The sequence below is a fragment of the Hevea brasiliensis genome, chromosome 6 (genome assembly GCF_030052815.1).
Source record: "Hevea brasiliensis isolate MT/VB/25A 57/8 chromosome 6, ASM3005281v1, whole genome shotgun sequence".
NCBI lineage: Eukaryota > Viridiplantae > Streptophyta > Magnoliopsida > Malpighiales > Euphorbiaceae > Hevea > Hevea brasiliensis.
Window position 1 is genome coordinate 108,292,880 of NC_079498.1, and position 20,953 is coordinate 108,313,832.

General features: G+C 35.9%; 1 pseudogene; it reads right to left on the reverse strand.

The window, feature by feature from the left end:
- Positions 1-8,238: 8,238 nt before the first annotated feature.
- LOC131180923 (DNA-directed RNA polymerase V subunit 1-like) overlaps positions 8,239-20,953 on the reverse strand; it is a 30,102-nt pseudogene continuing 17,387 nt past the window's right edge.

The window sequence follows — 20,953 nt, forward strand, 5'->3', positions numbered from 1 at the left end:
ATTATTAAGTAAAATAACTCCACACTCTTTATTTTTCTCTATCCAGAATAATGTTGTCAATGCAATCAGCCTCGTGAAGCTGGAAGTATAATCATGATTTGGGCATAGGGGCAAGCATGAAAACTCACTGGGGTTCATTGCATTGGGTGAGTTGAGAAATTTTGTGTGAAAAACTTGGAAAAATAGTTGTCCTTCTCGAGATAACAAATAATGTGAAGTTTATCAGGTAAAAGCATGGGCACATGCAAATAGTTTATCATTATTTATTCAAAACATGGAAGAACAGCAACCAAAATGAGATGCAGCATAAGGATAGAGAAGATCATTTAAAAAAATAAAATTAAAAAAAAAAAAGAAAACACACACACACACGCATCCACAACAAGACAAAAGTGTAGTCAGTTATACATACTGTGACATTATCGATGCCAGCACCAATCTTCTCTGCTTTATCTGGATGATAGTTGAAGACATTATCAAGCACATATGACTGGTCAGCAGCAGACAGTGGATCCCCATCATTGTACCTATATAACCGAATTTCCTATTCAGAATTTGAAAAGATTGAATTATGCAGAATAAGGTGCAATTGATACATTCAAAGGAATCAAGAAGACTTGCCACCAAGTTAATTTCTCCATCATGTTAGCAATATGCTTCATTATGATCCATATGTAATAATTGGAACACATTTCTACAGGTATTTATGAGTACAACATAGAAAACATACCCAGATTGATGCACATTACTTTTCTGATAGACCGCATTAATGGCTCAATCTTAAAGAGAATATCCTGCTCATGAGAAGTAAACACGTCCAACCTTTGTCTGGTTGATGTATACATCTCAGAGAGAATATCCTGCTCTCAAAATTTGGTTTGTGCATATGCGAAATTGAAATTTTTTTTCTTACTCGTATTTTTCCACAAGTTTTCAAAATAACTGTGAAATATACTACTACAAAATTGTAAAAAATAGAAGCAAAAAGTGAGCTTTTCCCACAAAAATGTGACCTAACTTGTGAAACATACCACACCAAACTTTCATGGAAAGAATTGAAAATTAACTCAAGCAACAATTTGCCTATATATATTCAACCATGAAACATAAATGATTTCAATTCAACCAAACTCAACTTTAAAACTCTAGAATTTTACATGAATTCAACAACACAAAAAAAAAACACATCTCATTCAAAATTTCAGAATTTCACCAAAATATCATTAAAACCACAATTCTCAACTCCATAATTTCAGCTCTATATTCCATCAAATTGCAGCATACCATTGGAAATAAAAGCAAAGTTTTAAAAACTTCCCTTTTAAAGATTTCAATACTTAAATCAACAAGCACATCTTCTACTCAGCTCCTTATTTGCCATCTTCTCGTTAATTTCATTTTGCCGCATAAAAAATTCACCAAATAATTACTCTAATGGTAGCTAAAATTAACCTTAAATTGCTCAATGAAGCACAGAAGCTAAACAAACAATTATAGACAGCAAATTTCAGCAATAACCAACAAAATGCAGTAGATGAACAGTAAATATCAGTATGGATAGTACCAAAAACCTGCAAAATTCAAAAATCTCAATTTGCTCACTGCATAAGCAGCTAGAACACATCACATGCATTCCTAATGACATCATCAGACCTCTCACTCAAAATACACATTCCAAATTCCTAAATTTCATGAAAACATCATCAAAACCACTATTTTGTGCAATATAATCTATTCAAAAATACTATCAAATTAAATATCAATACCAATTTGTTCAAATTGCTAAGATTGCATTTTTACACTCAATAAATAGCATTAATAACTTTAAAATTATTTCTAAACAGTAGTAAAGCTTATACTAGTGAAGATTGACATTTTTAAGTCCAAGCTCACCAAAATTCTTCAAACGGCAAGTTCAGATTTGACTAAAATTATGTAGCAACATCATATAAACAGTAGTAAGTATAGGACTTCCCTTTAAAACTGCAATTCTTGAATGAACCAATACTCCATCTTACATTTCCTTTGACACACTCACATCATACACACTTTTTTGTAACAAAATAAACAATAATCAGAATTTAAATTTTAAGTTTGGGAAAATTAAAAACAAAGAAACCAAAGCAAACAAAGAATTAAAATCTTGGGCAGCCTCTCAAGGAGCGCTAATTTTAAGTCATTAGCTCAACTCCTTCAACAATTACTGTGAGAATGGAAGGTCAGAAAGGAAGTAAGTGGCTCTTTTCTCAATTGGCTCACCAGATATGTAAATATTTAATCTTTGGCCATTAACCTCAAATGCACCAGATTTTTCACTTCAAACCTCCACAGCTCCATGGAGAACCTTAAAAGGCCCTGATCATCTGAATTTCAATTTACCTGGAAATAACTTCAACCTTGAATTGAATAACAAGACCAAATCTCCTTCTTTTAAATCTTTCTTTTTTATGTGCTTATCAAGCCTTTTTTTTTTTTTTTGTTCTTTCCTTGTATATTCTGGCATTTTCGTAAGGATCTAACCTTATCTCTTCCAACTCATCCAACTGAAGTAGTCTCTTTTCACCAGCTGCCTTCAAATCAAAATTCAACCTTTTTATGGCCCAGTAGGCTCTATGCTCCAGTTCCACAGGAAAATGGCAAGATTTGCCATACACAAACCAATAAAGTGTGGTTCTTATTGGGGTTTTGAAGGCTGTCCTATAAGCCCATAAGGCATCATCTAGCTTTAATGACCAGTTCTTCCTAGAACTACTAACAATCTTCTCCAAAATTTGTTTCAACTCCCTATTTGAAAGCTCAACCTGCCCATTGGTTTGGGAATGGTAAGGTGTGGCTATCTTGCGCTTAACCCCATATTTGCTCAAAAGTTTCTCAAATTGATTATTGCAAAAGTGAAAGCCTCCATCACTAATCTTGGATCTTGGATTCCCAAACCTAGTGAGAATGAACTTCTTCAAAAACTTCAATACAACTCTTGCATCATTTGTGGGTGAAGTAATGGTTTCAACCCATTTGGAAACATAATTTACAGTAACTAGGATGTACTTATTCCCATAAGGAGGAAATGGTCCCATGAAATCTATTTCCCAGACATCAAACAATTCCACTTCCAAGATTCCTTGTAAAGGCATTTCATCTCTTCTAGTAATGTTCCCTGTTCTTTGGCATCTGTCACAAGCTAATACAAATTTCCTAGAATCCCTAAACATATTTGGCCAAAATAGGCCACTTTGCAATATTTTACTCACTATCTTAGAAGTGCTCATGTGTCCTCCATATTCAGATGAATGGTAATGGCTTAAAACACTCTCTAACTCATCCTCTGGAATACATCTCCTAACAAGTCCATCATAACATCTTCAGAAAAGGTAAGATTCCTCCCATGTATAATTTCTGACCTCAAATAAAAATCTTTTTCTTCATTGGTAGCTCAATTCAGGTGCGAGAATATCACAAGCCAAGTAGTTGACAAAATCTGCATACCAAGGTAAACTTGACTTGGCTATTGCTAAAAGCTGCTCATCTAGAAAACTATCATCAATCGGTAACTCTTCTCCTAATTCATCCTTATTCTCTAGTCTAAGCCTAAATAAATGGTCAGGTACTATATTTTCTGACCCTTTCTTATCCCTAATCTAAGTCAAATTCTTGCAGCAACAAAGACCATCTAATCAATCTAGTTTTTGTCTCTTTCTCATTCAACAAGTACTTGATGGTTGAATGATCTGCAAAAACTACAACCTTAGAACCAACCAGGCAAGACCCAAACTTTTCTATAGCAAACACTACAGCCAGATACTCTTTCTTTGTAGTAGTATAATTAACTTGTGCGTCATCTAGAGTGCGGCTGGCGTAGCATATTGCATAGACTTTTCTCTCCTTTCTTTGACCTAACACAGCCACAATGGTGAAATCACTTGCATCACGCATTATTTCGAATGGTAGAGATCAATCCGGAGGTTGCATTATGGATGTTGTGATTAAAGCTTCTTTTATCCTGCAAAAAGCACTTAAGCAATCAACATCAAAGTTAAACTCAACATCTTTATTTAACAAATTAGTCAAAGGTTTAGAAATTTTAGAAAAATCCTTAATAAGTCTCCTGTAAAAGCCTGCATGTCCAAGGAAGCTTCAAACTTCTTCGATTGAATTTAGTGATGGCATCATCTCTATCACTTCCACTTTTGCTTTGTTCACCTCTATTCCTCTTTCTGAGACTAAGTGTCCTAGCACAATACCTTTCTTTACCATAAAATGGCATTTTTCTCAATTTAGCACAAGATTTGATTCCTCACAACGCTTTAAAACTTGAGAAAGGTTATTTAAGCAAGAACCAAAACTAGTACCATAAATTGAAAAATCTTCCGCAAATAATTCCATTATTTCCCAATTAAATAAAAAAAATTGCAATCATACATCTCTGAAAGGTCATAGAGGCATTACAAAGACCAAAATGCATCCTCCTATATGCAAAGGTGCCATAGGAATACGTGAATATGGTCTTTTCTAAAAAACTTCATCTATTTCTAAAGTCCCTACCTCATGCAAAATGCACAAAAATATGTTAAATAGAGAACAACATGAACTCCGCCTAAGTAGTTTACGCTTAGCCGGTCCCAAGCCCGGATAAAGGAGGAGGGTTGCGGCAGGTGACAACCAGCGTAAAAATTTCGTCATACCCTATGATATGGATTCAAAAAATATAAACGTTAGGGCGTCCTCTACTAACGACGCGCTACATTGGAGCCCGGGTGTAGTGATAAATATGCAAGGGTGTAGGGCGTTCACCGAAAGCGACGCGCCATGCCGGCACCCGGGTGTGGTGTTAAGTGAGCAAGGGTTCCCACATCATGGACGGGTGTGGGTAAAGAAGTTAGTCCATAGGACAGATAGTGGAACAAATAGTGGAACATAACACAAGATAGACATAGAAAACAATAGAAGATATAATAGAAGGAGACCAATTAGGAAGGAGCAAGATAGGAGGAGAATCAGGGTTGGTACTTGGAATGTTGGATCACTTACAGGAAAATTAATGGAGCTTGTGGATACCTTGGAAAGGAGAAGGGTGAATATTGCTTACATTCAGGAGACTAAATGGGTAGGAGAGAAAAGTAAGGAAGTGGGTAATTCAGGGTACAAATTGTGGTTTACCGGAAAGGAGAGAAACAAGAACGGAGTGGGTATAATCATAGACAGAACATTGAAAGACGCAGTAGTAGCTGTGAAAAGAGTAGGAGATAGAATTATACTAGTAAAGCTAGTACTAGAAGGAGAAACAATAAATATAGTTAGTGCTTATGCCCCACAAATAGGACTAGACAGTGAGAGTAAACAAAGGTTTTGAGAAGATATGGATGATTTAATGCAAAGCATACCGAATGAAAAGAATGTTTTCATTGGTGGAGATTTGAATAGACATGTAGGAATGATAGACAAGGTTATGAGAATGTTCATGGAGGTTTTGGTTTTGGCAGTCGAAATAAGGAGGGAAAAAGCATCCTAGATTTTGCTATGGCATACGACCTAATACTAGCAAATACCTACTTTATAAAAAGAGAGTCACATTTAGTGACTTTTAAAAGTGGGCAACATAGAAGCTAAATCGACTTCCTCTTAACCAGGAAGACATATAGAGCTCTATGCAAGGATTGCAAGGTCATTCCAGGAGAGGCTTTAACAAGTCAACATAGGTTGGCGGTCTTGAATGTCAAGTTTAGGAACAATTCAAGTAAGGTCAGAAGAAATAGTGTAGCTCGAACAAAGTGGTGGGAGTTCAAAGGAGTAAAGCAAGTGAAGTTCAAAAATGAGCTTCTCGAGTCCGAAGTATGGAAGCTAGATATGGAGGCCAATGATATGTGGATACAGATGGCATCAAAGATTAGAGAAGTAGCTAAAAAAGTACTTGGAGAGTCTAAAGGACATGGACCACCCTCAAAAGAGAGATGGTGGTGGAATGAGGAAGTACAAAAGGCAGTGAAGAGAAAAAGGGAATGGTATAAGAAATTACCTAAATGTGATAATAATGAGGCATATGAACAATACAAGATAGCAAAGAAAGAGGCAAAAAAGGCAGTTAGTCAAGCAAGAGCACAGGCCTTTCAAAAGTTATATGAGAAACTTGGAACTAAAGAAGGGGAGAAAGATATTTATAGATTAGCAAGGAGTAGAGAAAGAAAATGTCAAGATCTCAATCAAGTTAGGTGCATTAAGGATAAAGAAGGAAAAGTGTTGGTGAAAGATGAGGACATTAAAGAAAGATGGAGAAATTATTTTAATGATCTCTTTAACAATAGTCAAAATAGAAATAGCGTGAATATAGATCATAGAACAATAGAAAAGAATGTAAATTATACTAGAAGGATTAGATCTTTAGAAGTAAAGGAAGCACTTAAGAGAATGAAAATGGGTAAAGCCTGTGGACCCGATGAAATACTAATTGAAGTGTGGAAGTATTTGGGAGATATGGGAATGGCATGGTTAACTAAATTATTTAATAAGATTCTAAACTCAAAGAAAATGCCTGATGAATGGAGGAAGAGTATTTTAGTACCTATTTTTAAAAATAAGGGAGACATACAGAGTTGCTCAAACTGTAGGGGAATTAAACTCATGAGCCATACTATGAAGTTGTGGGAGAGAGTTGTGGAGCATCGACTACGTCATGATACTTCTATCTCTCTCAATCAATTTGGTTTCATGGCCGGTCGTTCAACTATGGAAGCAATCTTTCTCATTAGAAGCTTGATGGAGAAATATAGAGATGTGAAGAAAGATCTACACATGGTTTTTATTGATTTAGAGAAGGCTTAAGATAGTGTTCCAAGAGAAGTCTTATGGAATGTGTTAGAACAAAAGAGGGTATCTATTAGGTACATACAAGTATTGAAAGATATGTATGAAGGAGCAACTACTATTGTGCATTAAAGTGAGGGGACATAAGAGATTTTCCGATCTCAATTGGATTACACCAAGGATCAGCCATAAACCCTTACCTTTTTACATTAGTTTTAGATGAACTGACGAAACATATACAAGAGAGTATTCCTTGGCGCATGATATTTGCGGATGATATTGTTCTGATAGATGAGACACGAGAAGGAGTCAATAGGAAGCTAGAACTTTGGAGAAGTACTCTAGAGTCAAAGAGTTTTAAGTTAAGTAGAACGAAGAGAATACATGCATTGCAAGTTCTGAAGGCCAAACCGGTGATAGGGAAGGAGTTAGTTTGAATGGAGTGGTACTGCTCCAAAGTAATCACTTTAAATATCTAGGCTCATCCTTCAAGTAGATGGGGATGTGAGGAGGATGTTAGTCATAGGATTAAAGCCGGATGGTTGAAGTGGAGACGTGCCACGGGAGTTTTATGTGATCGTAAGATTCCCAATAAATTAAAAGGAAAATTTTACCGTACAGCCATACGACCGGCTATGTTATATGGTAGTGAGTGTTGGGTACTGAAAGAGTTGTATGCATCTAAGATAAGAGTTGCAGAGATGAGAATGTTAAGGTGGATGAGTGGCCATACTAGACTAGATAAAGTCCGTAATGAAAGTATTAGAGAAAAGGTAGGAGTGGTGCCAATTGAAGATAAGTTGAGAGAAGGGAGATTAAGGTGGTTTGGTCATGTGAAGCGTAGACATACGGAGGCTCCAGTTAAACAAGTAGAGCACATTAGGTTAGAGGATAGAAAGAAAAAAAGGAGTAGACCTAAATTGACTTGGAGGAGAGTAGTACAACATGACTTAGAAGCATTACACATTTCTGAGGATTTAACCCAAAATCGTTCAGAGTGGAAAAAGCGAATCCATATAGCCGACCCCAAATTTTTGGAATAAAGGCTTAGTTGAGTTGAGTTGAGTTGAGTTGAGAGAACAACATGAACAAATAGCAAAGGAATGGCTTTTCATATATTGATATTAATGAAGAACCTGGCTCTGTCAAGTGTCATTGATGGATGCAAATTATACATCAATGAATTTACACATCATAAAACTCAACTCAACTCAACTCAACCTTTATCCCAAAAATTTGGAGTCAGCTATATGAATTAGCGTCTCAACTCAACTCAACTCAACTCAAATTACGCATCATAAAAAATGGTATTGTAGAATAAAGGGTGGTTTGTTTGTGTGCATGCTAGTGCAAAAGAAGTGTGAACATCCAGATGGCTATCTACACACTACTCCACGTTCTAATTTAGAAATTTCAACTAAAGTAAGAGGAAAAGGATGATACCTAAACTGCCTGATCAAATGCACAAGACACTCCCAACAATTCTTGAACTTGTTTAATAGCATATGGTGTAGAACGTGTGGTATTAATCAAATGAAGAATAGGAAGACAAGAATCTAGGACGATTCTCCATGCATCACCACTCTGTTTCATAGCTGATTTCTCAATAACAACATCCATGGCTAGTTCCCCCTTCTAAGTCCTCGAAGGATTCCTTCTCCTAGTTGTATCTGGACTAACCCAAATAATGTTTGCAGAGGAAATTCGATGGTCGCCTGTCCATTTTAGGGATAGAGTTTATGACTCAGCAAAGATGCACTCTAAATACCTTGATTTTTCTTATAGATCATAGATTCATATAATTATGCAACAGAATTTTGAATTTTTATATTTTATATAATAGATTTGAGGAAATGTATAACTTATTCAATAGCACAACCCCTTTGAATTCCTGTGTCTAAAAATTGAGTAAGTTGTATTGCATAACTAGTCTGTTAAAAATGGATTAGAAGAGGATGGAGCATGTTGGAATCCCTTAATTAGTGCATTAGCTGTAAATTAGAATGTGTTAAAATCCCTTAATTAGTGCATTAGCTGCAAATTAGAATGTAAATTAGTAATATTAGGGATATTTGTATTTATTAGCTTTTATTTTCTTTCTTATTAAGGCTATAGCCTTTGTGTATAAATTTGAATCATTGTAACACTGTGAAATACATCAAGAAATTCTTCAATTCTCTCTAATCTCAACATGGTATCAGAGCCTTAGCCATTTTATCTGGCAATTTTTTTTTGCAGAGAGAAAACAGTGAGAAATAGTTAGGGTTTGTGTGGGTAAGCCTTGAAAGCGAATCTGTTAAGGGAGGTAGTTGTCACCGCCCCTTTAGGAAGGAAGAGAACCTCGTCGCCGGTCCTCGCCTAGATTCTCACCGCCATCCGGTGAGGTGCATGATCCCACTTCCCGATAGAAAGTTTCCGCCTCGTGTACACGCGCAGTGGAGTGAGCCTGTTCCTGGTCAGTTTTTCCAGCCGCACTTTTTTTTTTCAACGACATCCCTAGTGTACCGCGCCTCTGCCCAGCCCATTTCTGTCTCTTGGTTTGCAATTTTATTTTTGGGTATTTGTCTTTTACCTACTATTTCTTTTAATCAGTTCTCTGAATCATGTCTGATGCAAAAAATTCAGTAGTTGAAGGGAATTTAACTGCTACAACTGAAAATCCCTCATTAATTATTAGCCCCATAAAGTTTGATGGGACAAATTACCTTGCATGGTCTAGATCATGTCTCCTTTTTATTCAAGCTAGAGGGTTGTAGTGTTATCTTACTGGAGATAAGTAAAAACCAGAAAAGTTTGCTTCTACTTACAGTCAATGGGAGTCAGAAAATTCTCTTATCATGTCATGTCACACCTTACCCCTCTGTAAGGCATAACATGATCCCGTAATATACCTAATGAATTACCGACTCCGTCTACCGATAACTCATTAAATACACTACAAGGGATTTTAAAACAATTTTCTTACTTTTTGAAAGTGATGAGCATTTCTAGCAGGCATTAAAAACATTTAATTGAAGTTTAAAAGTTATGTAAAATTTTTGTCCATTTTTATTTTTCTGCAAATTTTGAAAAAATTTCAGCAGAGTGCCGACTATAATTGAGAAAAACCAAAAATTTTCACCTGTAGAAAACACTTCCTATTTATGCACTTCACTAAAATCAACCACCATCATAGCTCAATTCATCACAATTTTTCCTAAACTCCACAATTTAAGTCAATTTTCAACTCAAATATTTTCAAAAATAATATTGAATAATTTCATTTACATTCCATAAAAGAAAAAGTAATATGCATTCATCAGTCAAATTTAACATCAGGAAATCCAAAATAATATTATTACAAGTTTTGTACAACGACTTAAGTCCAATTTATAAAAAGTACATACAATCACATACATCAAAATAAATATATACAATAAGGGTATAATGTTATTCCCGACAAAATCTCAAAGGTAGTACTGTAGTCCTCAGCAGCTCACTCGGCTACTCTACTAGTCTCTCTACCCGTGATAGCAATAAAAAACCATCGCTGAGTACAATGACTCAGTGGTGCACAACATACTAAAAATACTCATAATTAAATCACAAATATCCAATTATAATGATGAAGTTAGTAAATAGATACAAAACACAATTTTAAATTTTAATCAAAGCATTTTCGTTTCAAAAGTCACAAAACAAACTTTACAAAAACACACAGTCATATCATGCAATCAATATAGTGTTCATCTCAATAGCCAAAGGCTTATGATGCATATCAAGGCTAGCTAGCTTAAACTATGAGTACCCATTCAAATTTCTTCCTCTACTGGCACGCACCTCAACACTTCAGTCAAAGAGGGAATTCAAAATTATTTCCTCTCACTAGTCATGCTAGTGAGGCATTCAAATATATGGTCATGACACTATGGTTTCAAAACTATCTTAATAATTTTCTAAACATTTATTTGTAATTCATCACATACCACTAAATTTTCCAACAATTTAGGCCAAAAGCATATTGTTCCATTAAATCAAAATTTTCCCATACAACTAAGTCACAATTTATTCATTCAAACAATTTGCCAAAGAAAATTTACAGAAAAATTCTATGTTGTGCACAAATCTCGTGCGAATCGCCTCTAGGCCTTGACTCGATGTTTCCTTTCCTTTCTCTGTATTCTTTTCAACTGAAATACACAATTTGCAGTGTTTCAGTATCACAACTTATAATAAATTCAACAATAAATTTACATCTACTTATTTCAAGTCCTAATATGCTTAAATTAACGTTCTTTAAAATTTGTATTTCGGGGTTACTATTCATGTCAAAATGTTGACTTTCTTATACTTAATAGGTATGGGAATTTCAATTATATCTACATACCACATTTTGGGTGCCTAATTTGTTGGTTTTGGTTGCCCCCTTAAATTTCTAGGTCTCCTAAGTGCATTTTCAAATTTTCAGTTTTTGTGCCCTGTTTTGCATTATTTTATTAGTCAAGTTGCTGTGGGAATTTGGCTAAGTGTTCTTCATCAAAGTTGTTCCTTATTGTCTTATTTTTAATTCTCTTTTTGAATCACTCCATTTGGAGTTTTGTAGCCCAAGATATGATCATTTAAATCAGGCTAGTCGGTTTGGTGTTACTAAGAATTTTTGGGCACCTAATTGGTTCTGGCAGTTTTAGACATCTAACTTTAGGTGGTAAAATGACTTGGTTATGGGCAGAATTTGAGTTTGTGTTCTTCATGAAAGTTGTAGTCCTATGTCATACCTTTCCAATGCCACAAAAATCAGGTCATTTGGACCTGTCTAGCCCAAGTTATGGCCATTTAGTCATTTTGGTACAATAGCAGTGCACAACACTCAGGTTTGACCTAATTGTTCACTATGTTAATATCATTTTCTGGGCATGGTTTCTAAATAAAAATTGTGTCATTATGTGTCTATTTTCATTCTCAATTGGCCTCACACCAATTGGGTTGGCAGAATTTCAGTTTTGATCACTCAAAGGGACCTAGGTCAAGCTGCCAGAATAGGAACCCTAACCAATTCGAATTGCAATTTGTTTCTACCAATTCAAACACATCACAAATGGTTCCAATTGACCATTTTTAACCTCAATTAGGGTCAATTGCATCAATTGACCATTTCCTCCAATTTTTCTCCTAATTTCTAAAGCTCACCCTAAATTTTTTACTTATGTAATTTAATGCAATTAAATTGTATATTCTTGATCTACCTACTTAATTCACCTCAATTAATCCTTCAATTCCATCAAATTCAAGAATTTTCCATCCTCCTTAATGCTAACCAAAATTCCCAATTAGTCCTCCATAATTGTTTTGTTTGCATTTAAGTTAAATTCTAAGTTAATTGAACTAAAAACGTAGAAATTCAACAAAAGAATTCAAGTTTGATCACGAACCTCAAACTTTGATTTCCAATTCTCCAATTCCTCCCTTTTCTTCCTTACTTTTCTTGCTCAATCTTCTTCTCAAGTCACCAAAGTAAGGTTTAAGTAGCTAATTTGGGGAAATTGATAGAAATTTGGGGGTTTAAAAGCTTAGACTTAAGCTTTAATGGAGGTAAAAGAAAAATTTGAGAGAGAGGAAGAGGAGGTGATGGCAAGGCTTGAGAAAAATGAAAAAGATGACATTTTTTTTTTATTTTGTGGATTTAAATTGCTTTTTGACTTGGTCAATTATTTGAGGAAATTAATTTTAATTGTGACATCATATGTGACGTCATTTGTATGATGTAATAAAGCCATTTTTCAATCTTTTTCTTTTCCTTAAATTTTTCAATAGTTCTTTAATTTAATTCTCTATTCTGAAATTTTTATTTCTCCGATTTTATTGACAGTTAGGTCAGGACTCACCTCTAGGGGTGAATTGACCAATTTGCCCTTCGCCGGTTTAACCCGATTTGCAAGTAATTCAATATTTCTTCCGGATCCCTGACCTAATTACTTGACTTACTTACAAGTTTTTTTCTGTGGTTTTCTCTTTTCCACTAGGTTCGCAATAGTTCTTAGGACCGCTGCGTCACATTTTCTGGTTCAAAAGTAGGGTTAGGACTGACCTCACAGTCATTTCCCGGGAAGGTCACCCATCTCTGTGACTCCCGGCTCATTTAACCTTTTATGCCTTATTTTTCTTATTTATACTTCACTATCTGGTACTCACTATTTATTCCATTCAGGGCTTTTCTAAATATCTTAAACATAGTTCTAATCTCCTTAATTGTCCGGACCGATACCGATCACCGGAACAATGAAATACACCAAGCTATGCATATAGGGGTGTTACATGTCATGGCTTATCAATTCCATACAACCACATATAGCTCGTGGATATTTACTGCTGAATAGTGCAGCTGCCATTTGGAGTGCAGTTTCTCAGACATATTCTCAAGTTGGGAATGATGCACAAGTGTATGAGCTTCAAAACAAGGTTCTTGGTATGAAACAGGTAAGCTAATTGTTGCTCAATATTATGCAGAATTGAGTGGTCTATGGCAGAAACTGGACTTTTACCAGGACTTTCAGGCCTCATGTCCTGAAGATGCTGTTAAATTTCAGAAGTTGGTTGAGAAAGAGCAGATCTATGATTTTCTTGCTGGGTTAAATATGGAATATGATCAAATTAGGGTCCAAGTGCTTGGGAAGGATCCTTTACCTACCCTAAGACAGACATACTCTTATGTTCAGCAGGAGGAGTGCCATGATTCATTCTATGTCTGTTGATAAGGTAGGGCTAGTTGCTAATTCCTCACATGAACAGTCACATGGTTCATCAGATAAGGATCAACTATATTGTGACTATTGTGGAAAAAACTGGCATACTAAGGAACACTGTTGGAAATTGCATGGATACCGCACTAAAGGGCGTGGAGGAAAAAGGATGAGCCTTACTAGACCACAAGCTAATGTATCTGAGGCTGTGAATCTGTCTGAAGATACTACCACCACTGAGATGTTTTCCAATAAATAAGTACAAACTCTAAGGCGTTTACTATCACAACTAGAATCGCAATCCACCACAGTTGCTTCTTCTAACTTCGTTAACTCAGGTAATGCTTTTCTTACCAATCTTAATAATTCTTTTTGGGCTATAAATTCTGGAGCAAACAAGCATATGACAGGCTCTTCAAATAAATTCATATCCTATTCTCCATGTTCAGGAAAAGAAAAAGTCCGCACTGCGGATGGATCCTTATCTAGTGTTTCTGGAACAAGTTCTGTTAAATGCACCCCTAATATAAGTCTTAATTCTATTTTACATGTGCCCAGCTTTCCTATTAACCTCTTGTCTGTCAATTCAATCAAAAAAGCTCTAAACTGCAAAATTAAATTTTTCCCAACTCACTGTGTATTTCAGGAATTGACGACAGGGAGAACAATTGGCAGTAGTAGACTGCAAGATGGGCTATATCTCTTGAATTATTATGTTGGCTAGGCCATGTTGGAGCAATCTATGGGTGCCGAGGAACAAATTAGCATGTGGTATAGAAGACTAGGATATCCTTCATCTACTGTGTTAGAAGAAAAACTTTATCCTTTTCTGTTTAAACAAAGCAAAACTGAATTGTTAGTATGTGATGCTTGTGAATTTGCTAAACATGCTAGATAATCTTATCCTGCAATAAATAATAAAGCTTTAGTTTCTTTTATGACTATCCATTCTGATGTATGGGGGCCTACTCAAACTGTGTCTTTATCGGTTTACAGATGGTTTGTGACTTTATTGATTGTTGCAGTAGGTTAACTTGGGTATATTTGATGAAAGGGAAAAGTGAAGTTTTCTCTTGTTTCCAGCAGTTCCATAAAATAATTAGTACACAGTTTGATACTCATGTTAAAATATTGAAAAGTGATAATGGTACAGAATATATTAATGGATTCTTTTAGGAATTTGAAGGCACATGGGATTTTACATCATACTTGTTGTATTAATACTAGTTCACAAAATGGGGTATCTGAGAGAAAAAAATACACTTACTTAAGGTTGCTAGGTCTCTTATATTTACCATATTCCTAAACCTTACTGGAGGGATGCTATTCTTTCTGCTACGTATCTTATTAACAGGATGCCTCTTCGAACATTGAAGTTTAAGAGTCCTTTAGAGGTTTTGCAGGGTAAAAATTCATATACCGTTCCTCCAAAGGTATTTGGTTGTGTTTACTTTGTTCATAAGTTTAATAGTGGGAAATTAGAACCCCGAGCCCTGAAATGTGTTGTTATTGGTTATTCTAGCACTCAGAAGGGATATAGGTGTTATCATCCTTCTTCACGAAAATATTTTGTGAGTATGGACGTTACCTTCAGGGGGAGCATAGGAAGGAAGAGGTGTATTTTCCTTCATCCTCATCCTCTCCCAACCTTCAATTTCAGGGAGAGAATCTGCGTTTAGAGCCTATACCTAACAATGAAACTCAGGGAGAGTCACCTAAATCTCGAGAAAGACTGAAAAGGCCAGATTTGAGAACATATACTCGACGAAACAAGATAGATATAGCCATCGAGTAGGAGACTGCTGATCAACCGGAATCCCTGGATTCAATTCTTGGACATTTTGAGGTATGTGATGAATCTCGTTTGGCTCCTGATGAGTCTAATTTTGATTCTCAATCTGTTTTTCTTTCTTCTGATAATGATCTTGATATTCCTATTGCTCTCTGGAAAGGTATTAGGACCTGTACTAAACATCCCATTTCTAATTTCATCTCCTATAATTCTCTGTCTCCATCCTACAGAGCCTTTCTACTGTCTGTTTCCTCTGTCTCTATCCCACAGGATTGGAAGAAAGCTTGCCTCGATCCAAAATGGAGGGCAGCTATGGTGGAGGAGATGAAAGCTTTGGCAAAGAATGAGACATGGGAACTGGTTACTCTCCTACTGGAAAAGAAGCCAGTTGGATGCAAGTGGGTGTTCACTATGAAGCATAGAGCAGATGGTTCAATTGAGAGGTATAAGGCCAGACTGGTAGCAAAAGGCTTCACACAGATGTACGGAGTAGATTACCAAGAGACCTTTGCTCCTGTTGCTAAAATGAATACCATCAGAATTTTGTTGTCATGTGTAGCGAATCTTGAGTGGGACTTGTAGCAGTTTGATGTTAAAAATGCTTTTTTTACATGGTGACTTGAAAGAAGAAGTGTATATGGAAATTCATTCAGGGTTTGAGGATGAGAAGACCAGAGGGAAAGTTTGCAGATTGAAAAAGGCTTTGTATGGTCTAAAACAGTCATCTAGAGCATGGTTTGATAGGTTCAGTAAAGCGATGATCTCCTTTGGATACTGCCACAGCAATGCTGATCATACCTTGTTTATGACGCATCGTAAAGGCAAAATCATACTACTTATTGTCTATGTGGATGATATTATGGTAACTGGTGACAATAAGGAAGAAATGACTTTTAAAGAAGCGCCTAGCACAGGAGTTTAAAATTAAAAATTTGGAAAGGCTCAAGTACTTTCTTGGAATAGAGGTTGCCAGATCAGATAAGGGAATCTTTATTTCTCAAAGAAAATATATCTTAGATCTGTTGGAAGAAACAGGAATGCTGGGCTGTAAACCGGCAGGGTCTCCTGTTGAGGCCAATCATAAATTGCAAGCTGGAGTTGCAAAATCAGTGGATTTAGGGAGATATCAGAGGTTGGTTGGCAAAATGCAATGGTCTAGTGAGCCAGTATATGCATGATCATCGTGAATCTCATTTGGAGGTTGTTTTCCGCATCTTGCGATACCTAAAATCTACACCTAGGAAATGACTTCTTTTCTCAAAGCATGATCACATTCAGATTAAAGCCTTTATAGATGCACATTGAGCTGGGTCTCTTGATGATAGGAGATCAACATCAGGATATTGTACCTTTGTTAATGGTAATCTAGTCACCTGGAGAAGTAAGAAGCAAAATATGATAGCTAGATCCAGTAAAAAAGCCGAATTCAGGGCAATGGCTCAAGGTATCTATGAGTTATTGTGGTTACGGAAGTTGATAGAAGAATTAAAATTATTTGCAGCTAATAGTTTGTTTTTATTTTGTGATAACAAAGCTGCAATCAGTATAGTTCATAATCCAATTCAGCATGATCGAACCAAGCATATAGAGATTGATAGACACTTCATAAAAGAAAAAATTGTGGATGGTTCCTTAACTGTCGCTTACGTAGGTTCGAAAAATCAGTTAGTTGATGTGTTTACTAAAGGGTTAAGTTGTAAGGTGTTTCATACCCTAGTTTGCAAGTTGGACATGTGCAACATACATGAACCAACTTGAGGAGGAGTGTTGGAATCCCTTAATTAGTGCATTAATTGTAAATTAGAATGTGTTAAAATCCCTTAATTAGTGCATTAACAGTAAATTAGAATGTAAATTAGTGATATTGGGGATATTTGTATTTATTAGCTTTTATTTTCTTTCCTATTAAGGCTATAGCCTTTGTATATAAATTTAAATCATTGTAACACTGTGAAATACATCAAGAAATTCTTCAATTCTCTCTAATCTCAACAGAGCATGATGGAAACAAAATGGAAATAAGGGACCAGGATGAACAGTAGTGGAATGTCATATCATGGGGAACATATCATTCACACAAATGCCACATTGTGGTGTCAAGTTTTATTCAATTGCAACCTTAGAGCATATTCTTACAACTAAGAAAATTGGTTGGACAAAATAGACTTATCATTAGTTGGCATGTGTGAGCAGAAGAGACGAGCCATTTCTCAATACACTGTTCCTTACTTCATTTGCTTAATATATCTACTCTTAAATCTCTTTGTTTGCCATGAGACAGGTTATCCCATTATCTGTTCTTGAAATTCTAGCTTGTTGAGATGCTCATAGAAGTTGGAAATAATGGAGGGTAATTACTTTTTATTTGAAGATTCAAAAAGGTCATTGGGTATCCCTAATCTCGCTCAAGAATCAGTATAGTACAGTTGAAGATGAATTACTTGTACCTTTGGGTGCTACGGCATCTCATCGTCCACACTCTCATTTTTCCTTTTCTTTTTGGTTTTTCCCCCTTCTCTTCTTTATTTTTTTCCCATGATGATGCATGCCGTCAACCGTAGTCCACATGCCACGATAGGGCGGAACACCTGCACCCAGTGCACATTCTGTATATTGGGTAATACCTCCCCCTTCTCTTAGAACCTTTTAAATAGATTATGTTTATCCCCAAAAGACCAAAAAACACAGGCATGTAGTATTCTGTCATGTAAAATGCATTTCCAAATAGCGAGAGATTAAAAGCAATAATTCCATACCTCTGAAGCTAATCATAACTACTTTCTAATCATAACTCGTAGAAATATAAAACAAATATCATCAAACACAAAATAGTAACTTAATACCTTTGATGACTGTCTCCAACAGGATTGGGCAAACCACATCAGCAAAGAGATTTGAAATGTTCTCCAAATGAATATCAGGATCTAGCCAAAAGAATGTCAAGCATGGCATGCTGGACAATTCATTAGCACCAGATTGCTGGAAAGAGCAGCATTCACTACAAAGAAGGAAGCACAAATGAAAAGAAAGATTAAATTTAGCAGTTCCAAAGGAAAGTAATAATCATAAACAATTTAAACAGATATCCATGCAAACAACCAAGCAAGCCAAGCTGAAACTAAAATCATGTGCAATTCTTTATCTATTAAGTGACAATGGATATTCGCATTTTTTCAAAAAGGTTCAAGATCAGATTCCTTGATCCACAAAACTAAAGGCAGAGTTCTTGGCCAAATGGCAAGCATCTACCAAGAGACCCAAATGATGGGATTGTTAGCCCTTATAACAATGTTCAATTTCCAGTTTGTAGTCCCTTCTTTACTTGTATAACATCTTCCTTTCCTCTTTGCTTTTGAAGCCCCTTCACTATTCTTGTAATCAAGTGGTGATAATAATTAATTATGGAAAGGAATAAAAGAAATTAATACAGCCATGAAACCAACAAAACAGTAAAGATCAAACATTCTGAAAAAAGTGAAGCTGGTAAATATCCAGGTGGATTTCCAAGAGACAAATGGTAGGCACAGTAAATAGTAGAATAGGACAAGAACTAAGATAAGAAATAACTAACCTACAGCCCAAGAGAACAGGAGACTAGATATAGAATGTAGGACTCGTCCACTACCACCCCTCCACGCCTCCGCCCCCCTCCCCAACCTCTTCGTCTCTCTAAGGATGCTTCCAATACACACACAAAAAAACATAACTATAACAAGTTTTTATAAAAGAACAAGAAAAAACTAAGGCAACAAAATGTAGAAGCCAAAGTTACATCCCAAAGAAAAAGACAAACAAGTTAATATGAAACACCACATTAAGTTGAAATTTCATTTAAAAAATGGCTTGACATAGAATTAGAACCAGATAAGATGAGTCTTTAAGTCTATAATGGAGTAGCCTGAAGGATAAGATATTGTTTCTCACACAACAAACTTATATCCATTAGCAGATATATCCTCTAAGAATCTACATCAACATAAAGCTTTAAGCATAGTTATTAAAGGCTCAAGGCGCACTAAGACTCCCAGGAGTCCTAGAGCCTAGGCGCAAGGCACAAAACGCAGGCGCGCGCCTGAGCAAGGTGAGGCGCGAAAGTAAAAAATTTTAAAAATCCATAAAAGTCAAATAAATGTGATGCTTTTCTTTCTTTTCTTTGGCATATATCTTGAATTGGGTTTGCTGGTTTGAGTTTGAGTGGTAATCCTTTTTGCCAATGAAAGTGCTTGCTAAATATGCAAATAAAGAAGGCATGCCTTTCTAGAACCTTGTGCCTGGAACAAAGGCTCACACCTAGGCGCATAAGGCGCTAGGGTTCGAGCCTTGTGAGCCTTGAGCCTGAGGCGGGCCTAACTATGGCTTTAAGCAGTCTTGGATGTCAAGTTTAGGAACAACTCAAGTAAGGTTAAAAGAAATAGTGTAGCTCAAATAAAGTGGTGAGAGTTCAAATGAGTAAAGCAAGTGAAGTTCAAAAATGAGCTTCTCGAGTCCGAAGCATGGAAGCTGGATGTGAAGGCTAATGATATGTGGATACAGACGGCATCAAAGATTAGAGAAGTAGCTAGAAAAGTATTTGGAGAGTCTAGAGTATATGGACCACCTTCAAAAGAGAGATGGTGGTGGAATGAGGAAGTACAAAAGGCAGTGAAGAGAATGAGGAAATGGTATAAGAAATTACTTAAGTGTAATAATAATGAGGCATATGAACAGTACAAGATAGCAAAGAAAGAGGCAAAAAAGTCAGTCAAGCAAGAGCGCAGGCCTTTGAAAAGTTATATGAGAAACTTGAAACTAAAGAAGGGAAAAAAGATATTTATAGATTAACAAGGAGGAGAGAAAAGATATGTCAAGATCTCAATCAAGTTAGGTGCATTAAGGATAAAGAAGGAAGAGTATTGATGAAAGATAAGGACATTAAAGAAAGATGGATGACATTATTTTGATAATATCTTTAACAATAGTCAAAGTGGTAATAGCGTGAATATAGACTACAGAACAATAGAAAAGAATGTGAATTATACTAGAAGGATTAGATCTTTAGAAGTAAATGAAGCACTTAAGAGAATGAAAGTGGGTAAAGCCTGTGGACCCGATGGAATACCAATTGAAGTGTGGAAGTATTTGGGAGATATGGGAGTGGCATGGTTAACTAAATTATTTAATAAGATTCTAAAGTCAAAGAAAATGTCTGATGAATGGAAAATGAGTATTTTAGTACCTATTTTTAAAAATAAGGGAGACATACAGAGTTGCTCAAACTATAGAGGAATTAAACTCATGAGCCATACCATGAAGTTGTGGGAGAGAGTTGTGGAACATCGACTACGTCATGACACTTCTATCTCTCCCAATCAATTTGGCTTTATGCCTGGTCATTCAACTATGGAAGCGATCTTTCTCATTAGAAGCTTAATGGAGAAATATAGAGATGTGAAGAAAGATCTACACATGGTTTTTATTGATTTGGAGAAAGCTTATGATACTATTCTAAGAGATGTCTTATGGAGAGTGTTAGAATAAAAGAGGGTATCTATTAGGTACATACAAGTGTTAAAAGATATGTATGAAGGAGGGGACACGAGATTTTTCTATCTCAATTGGATTACACCAAGGTTCAGCTGTAAGCCCTTACCCTTTTACATTAGTTTTAGAT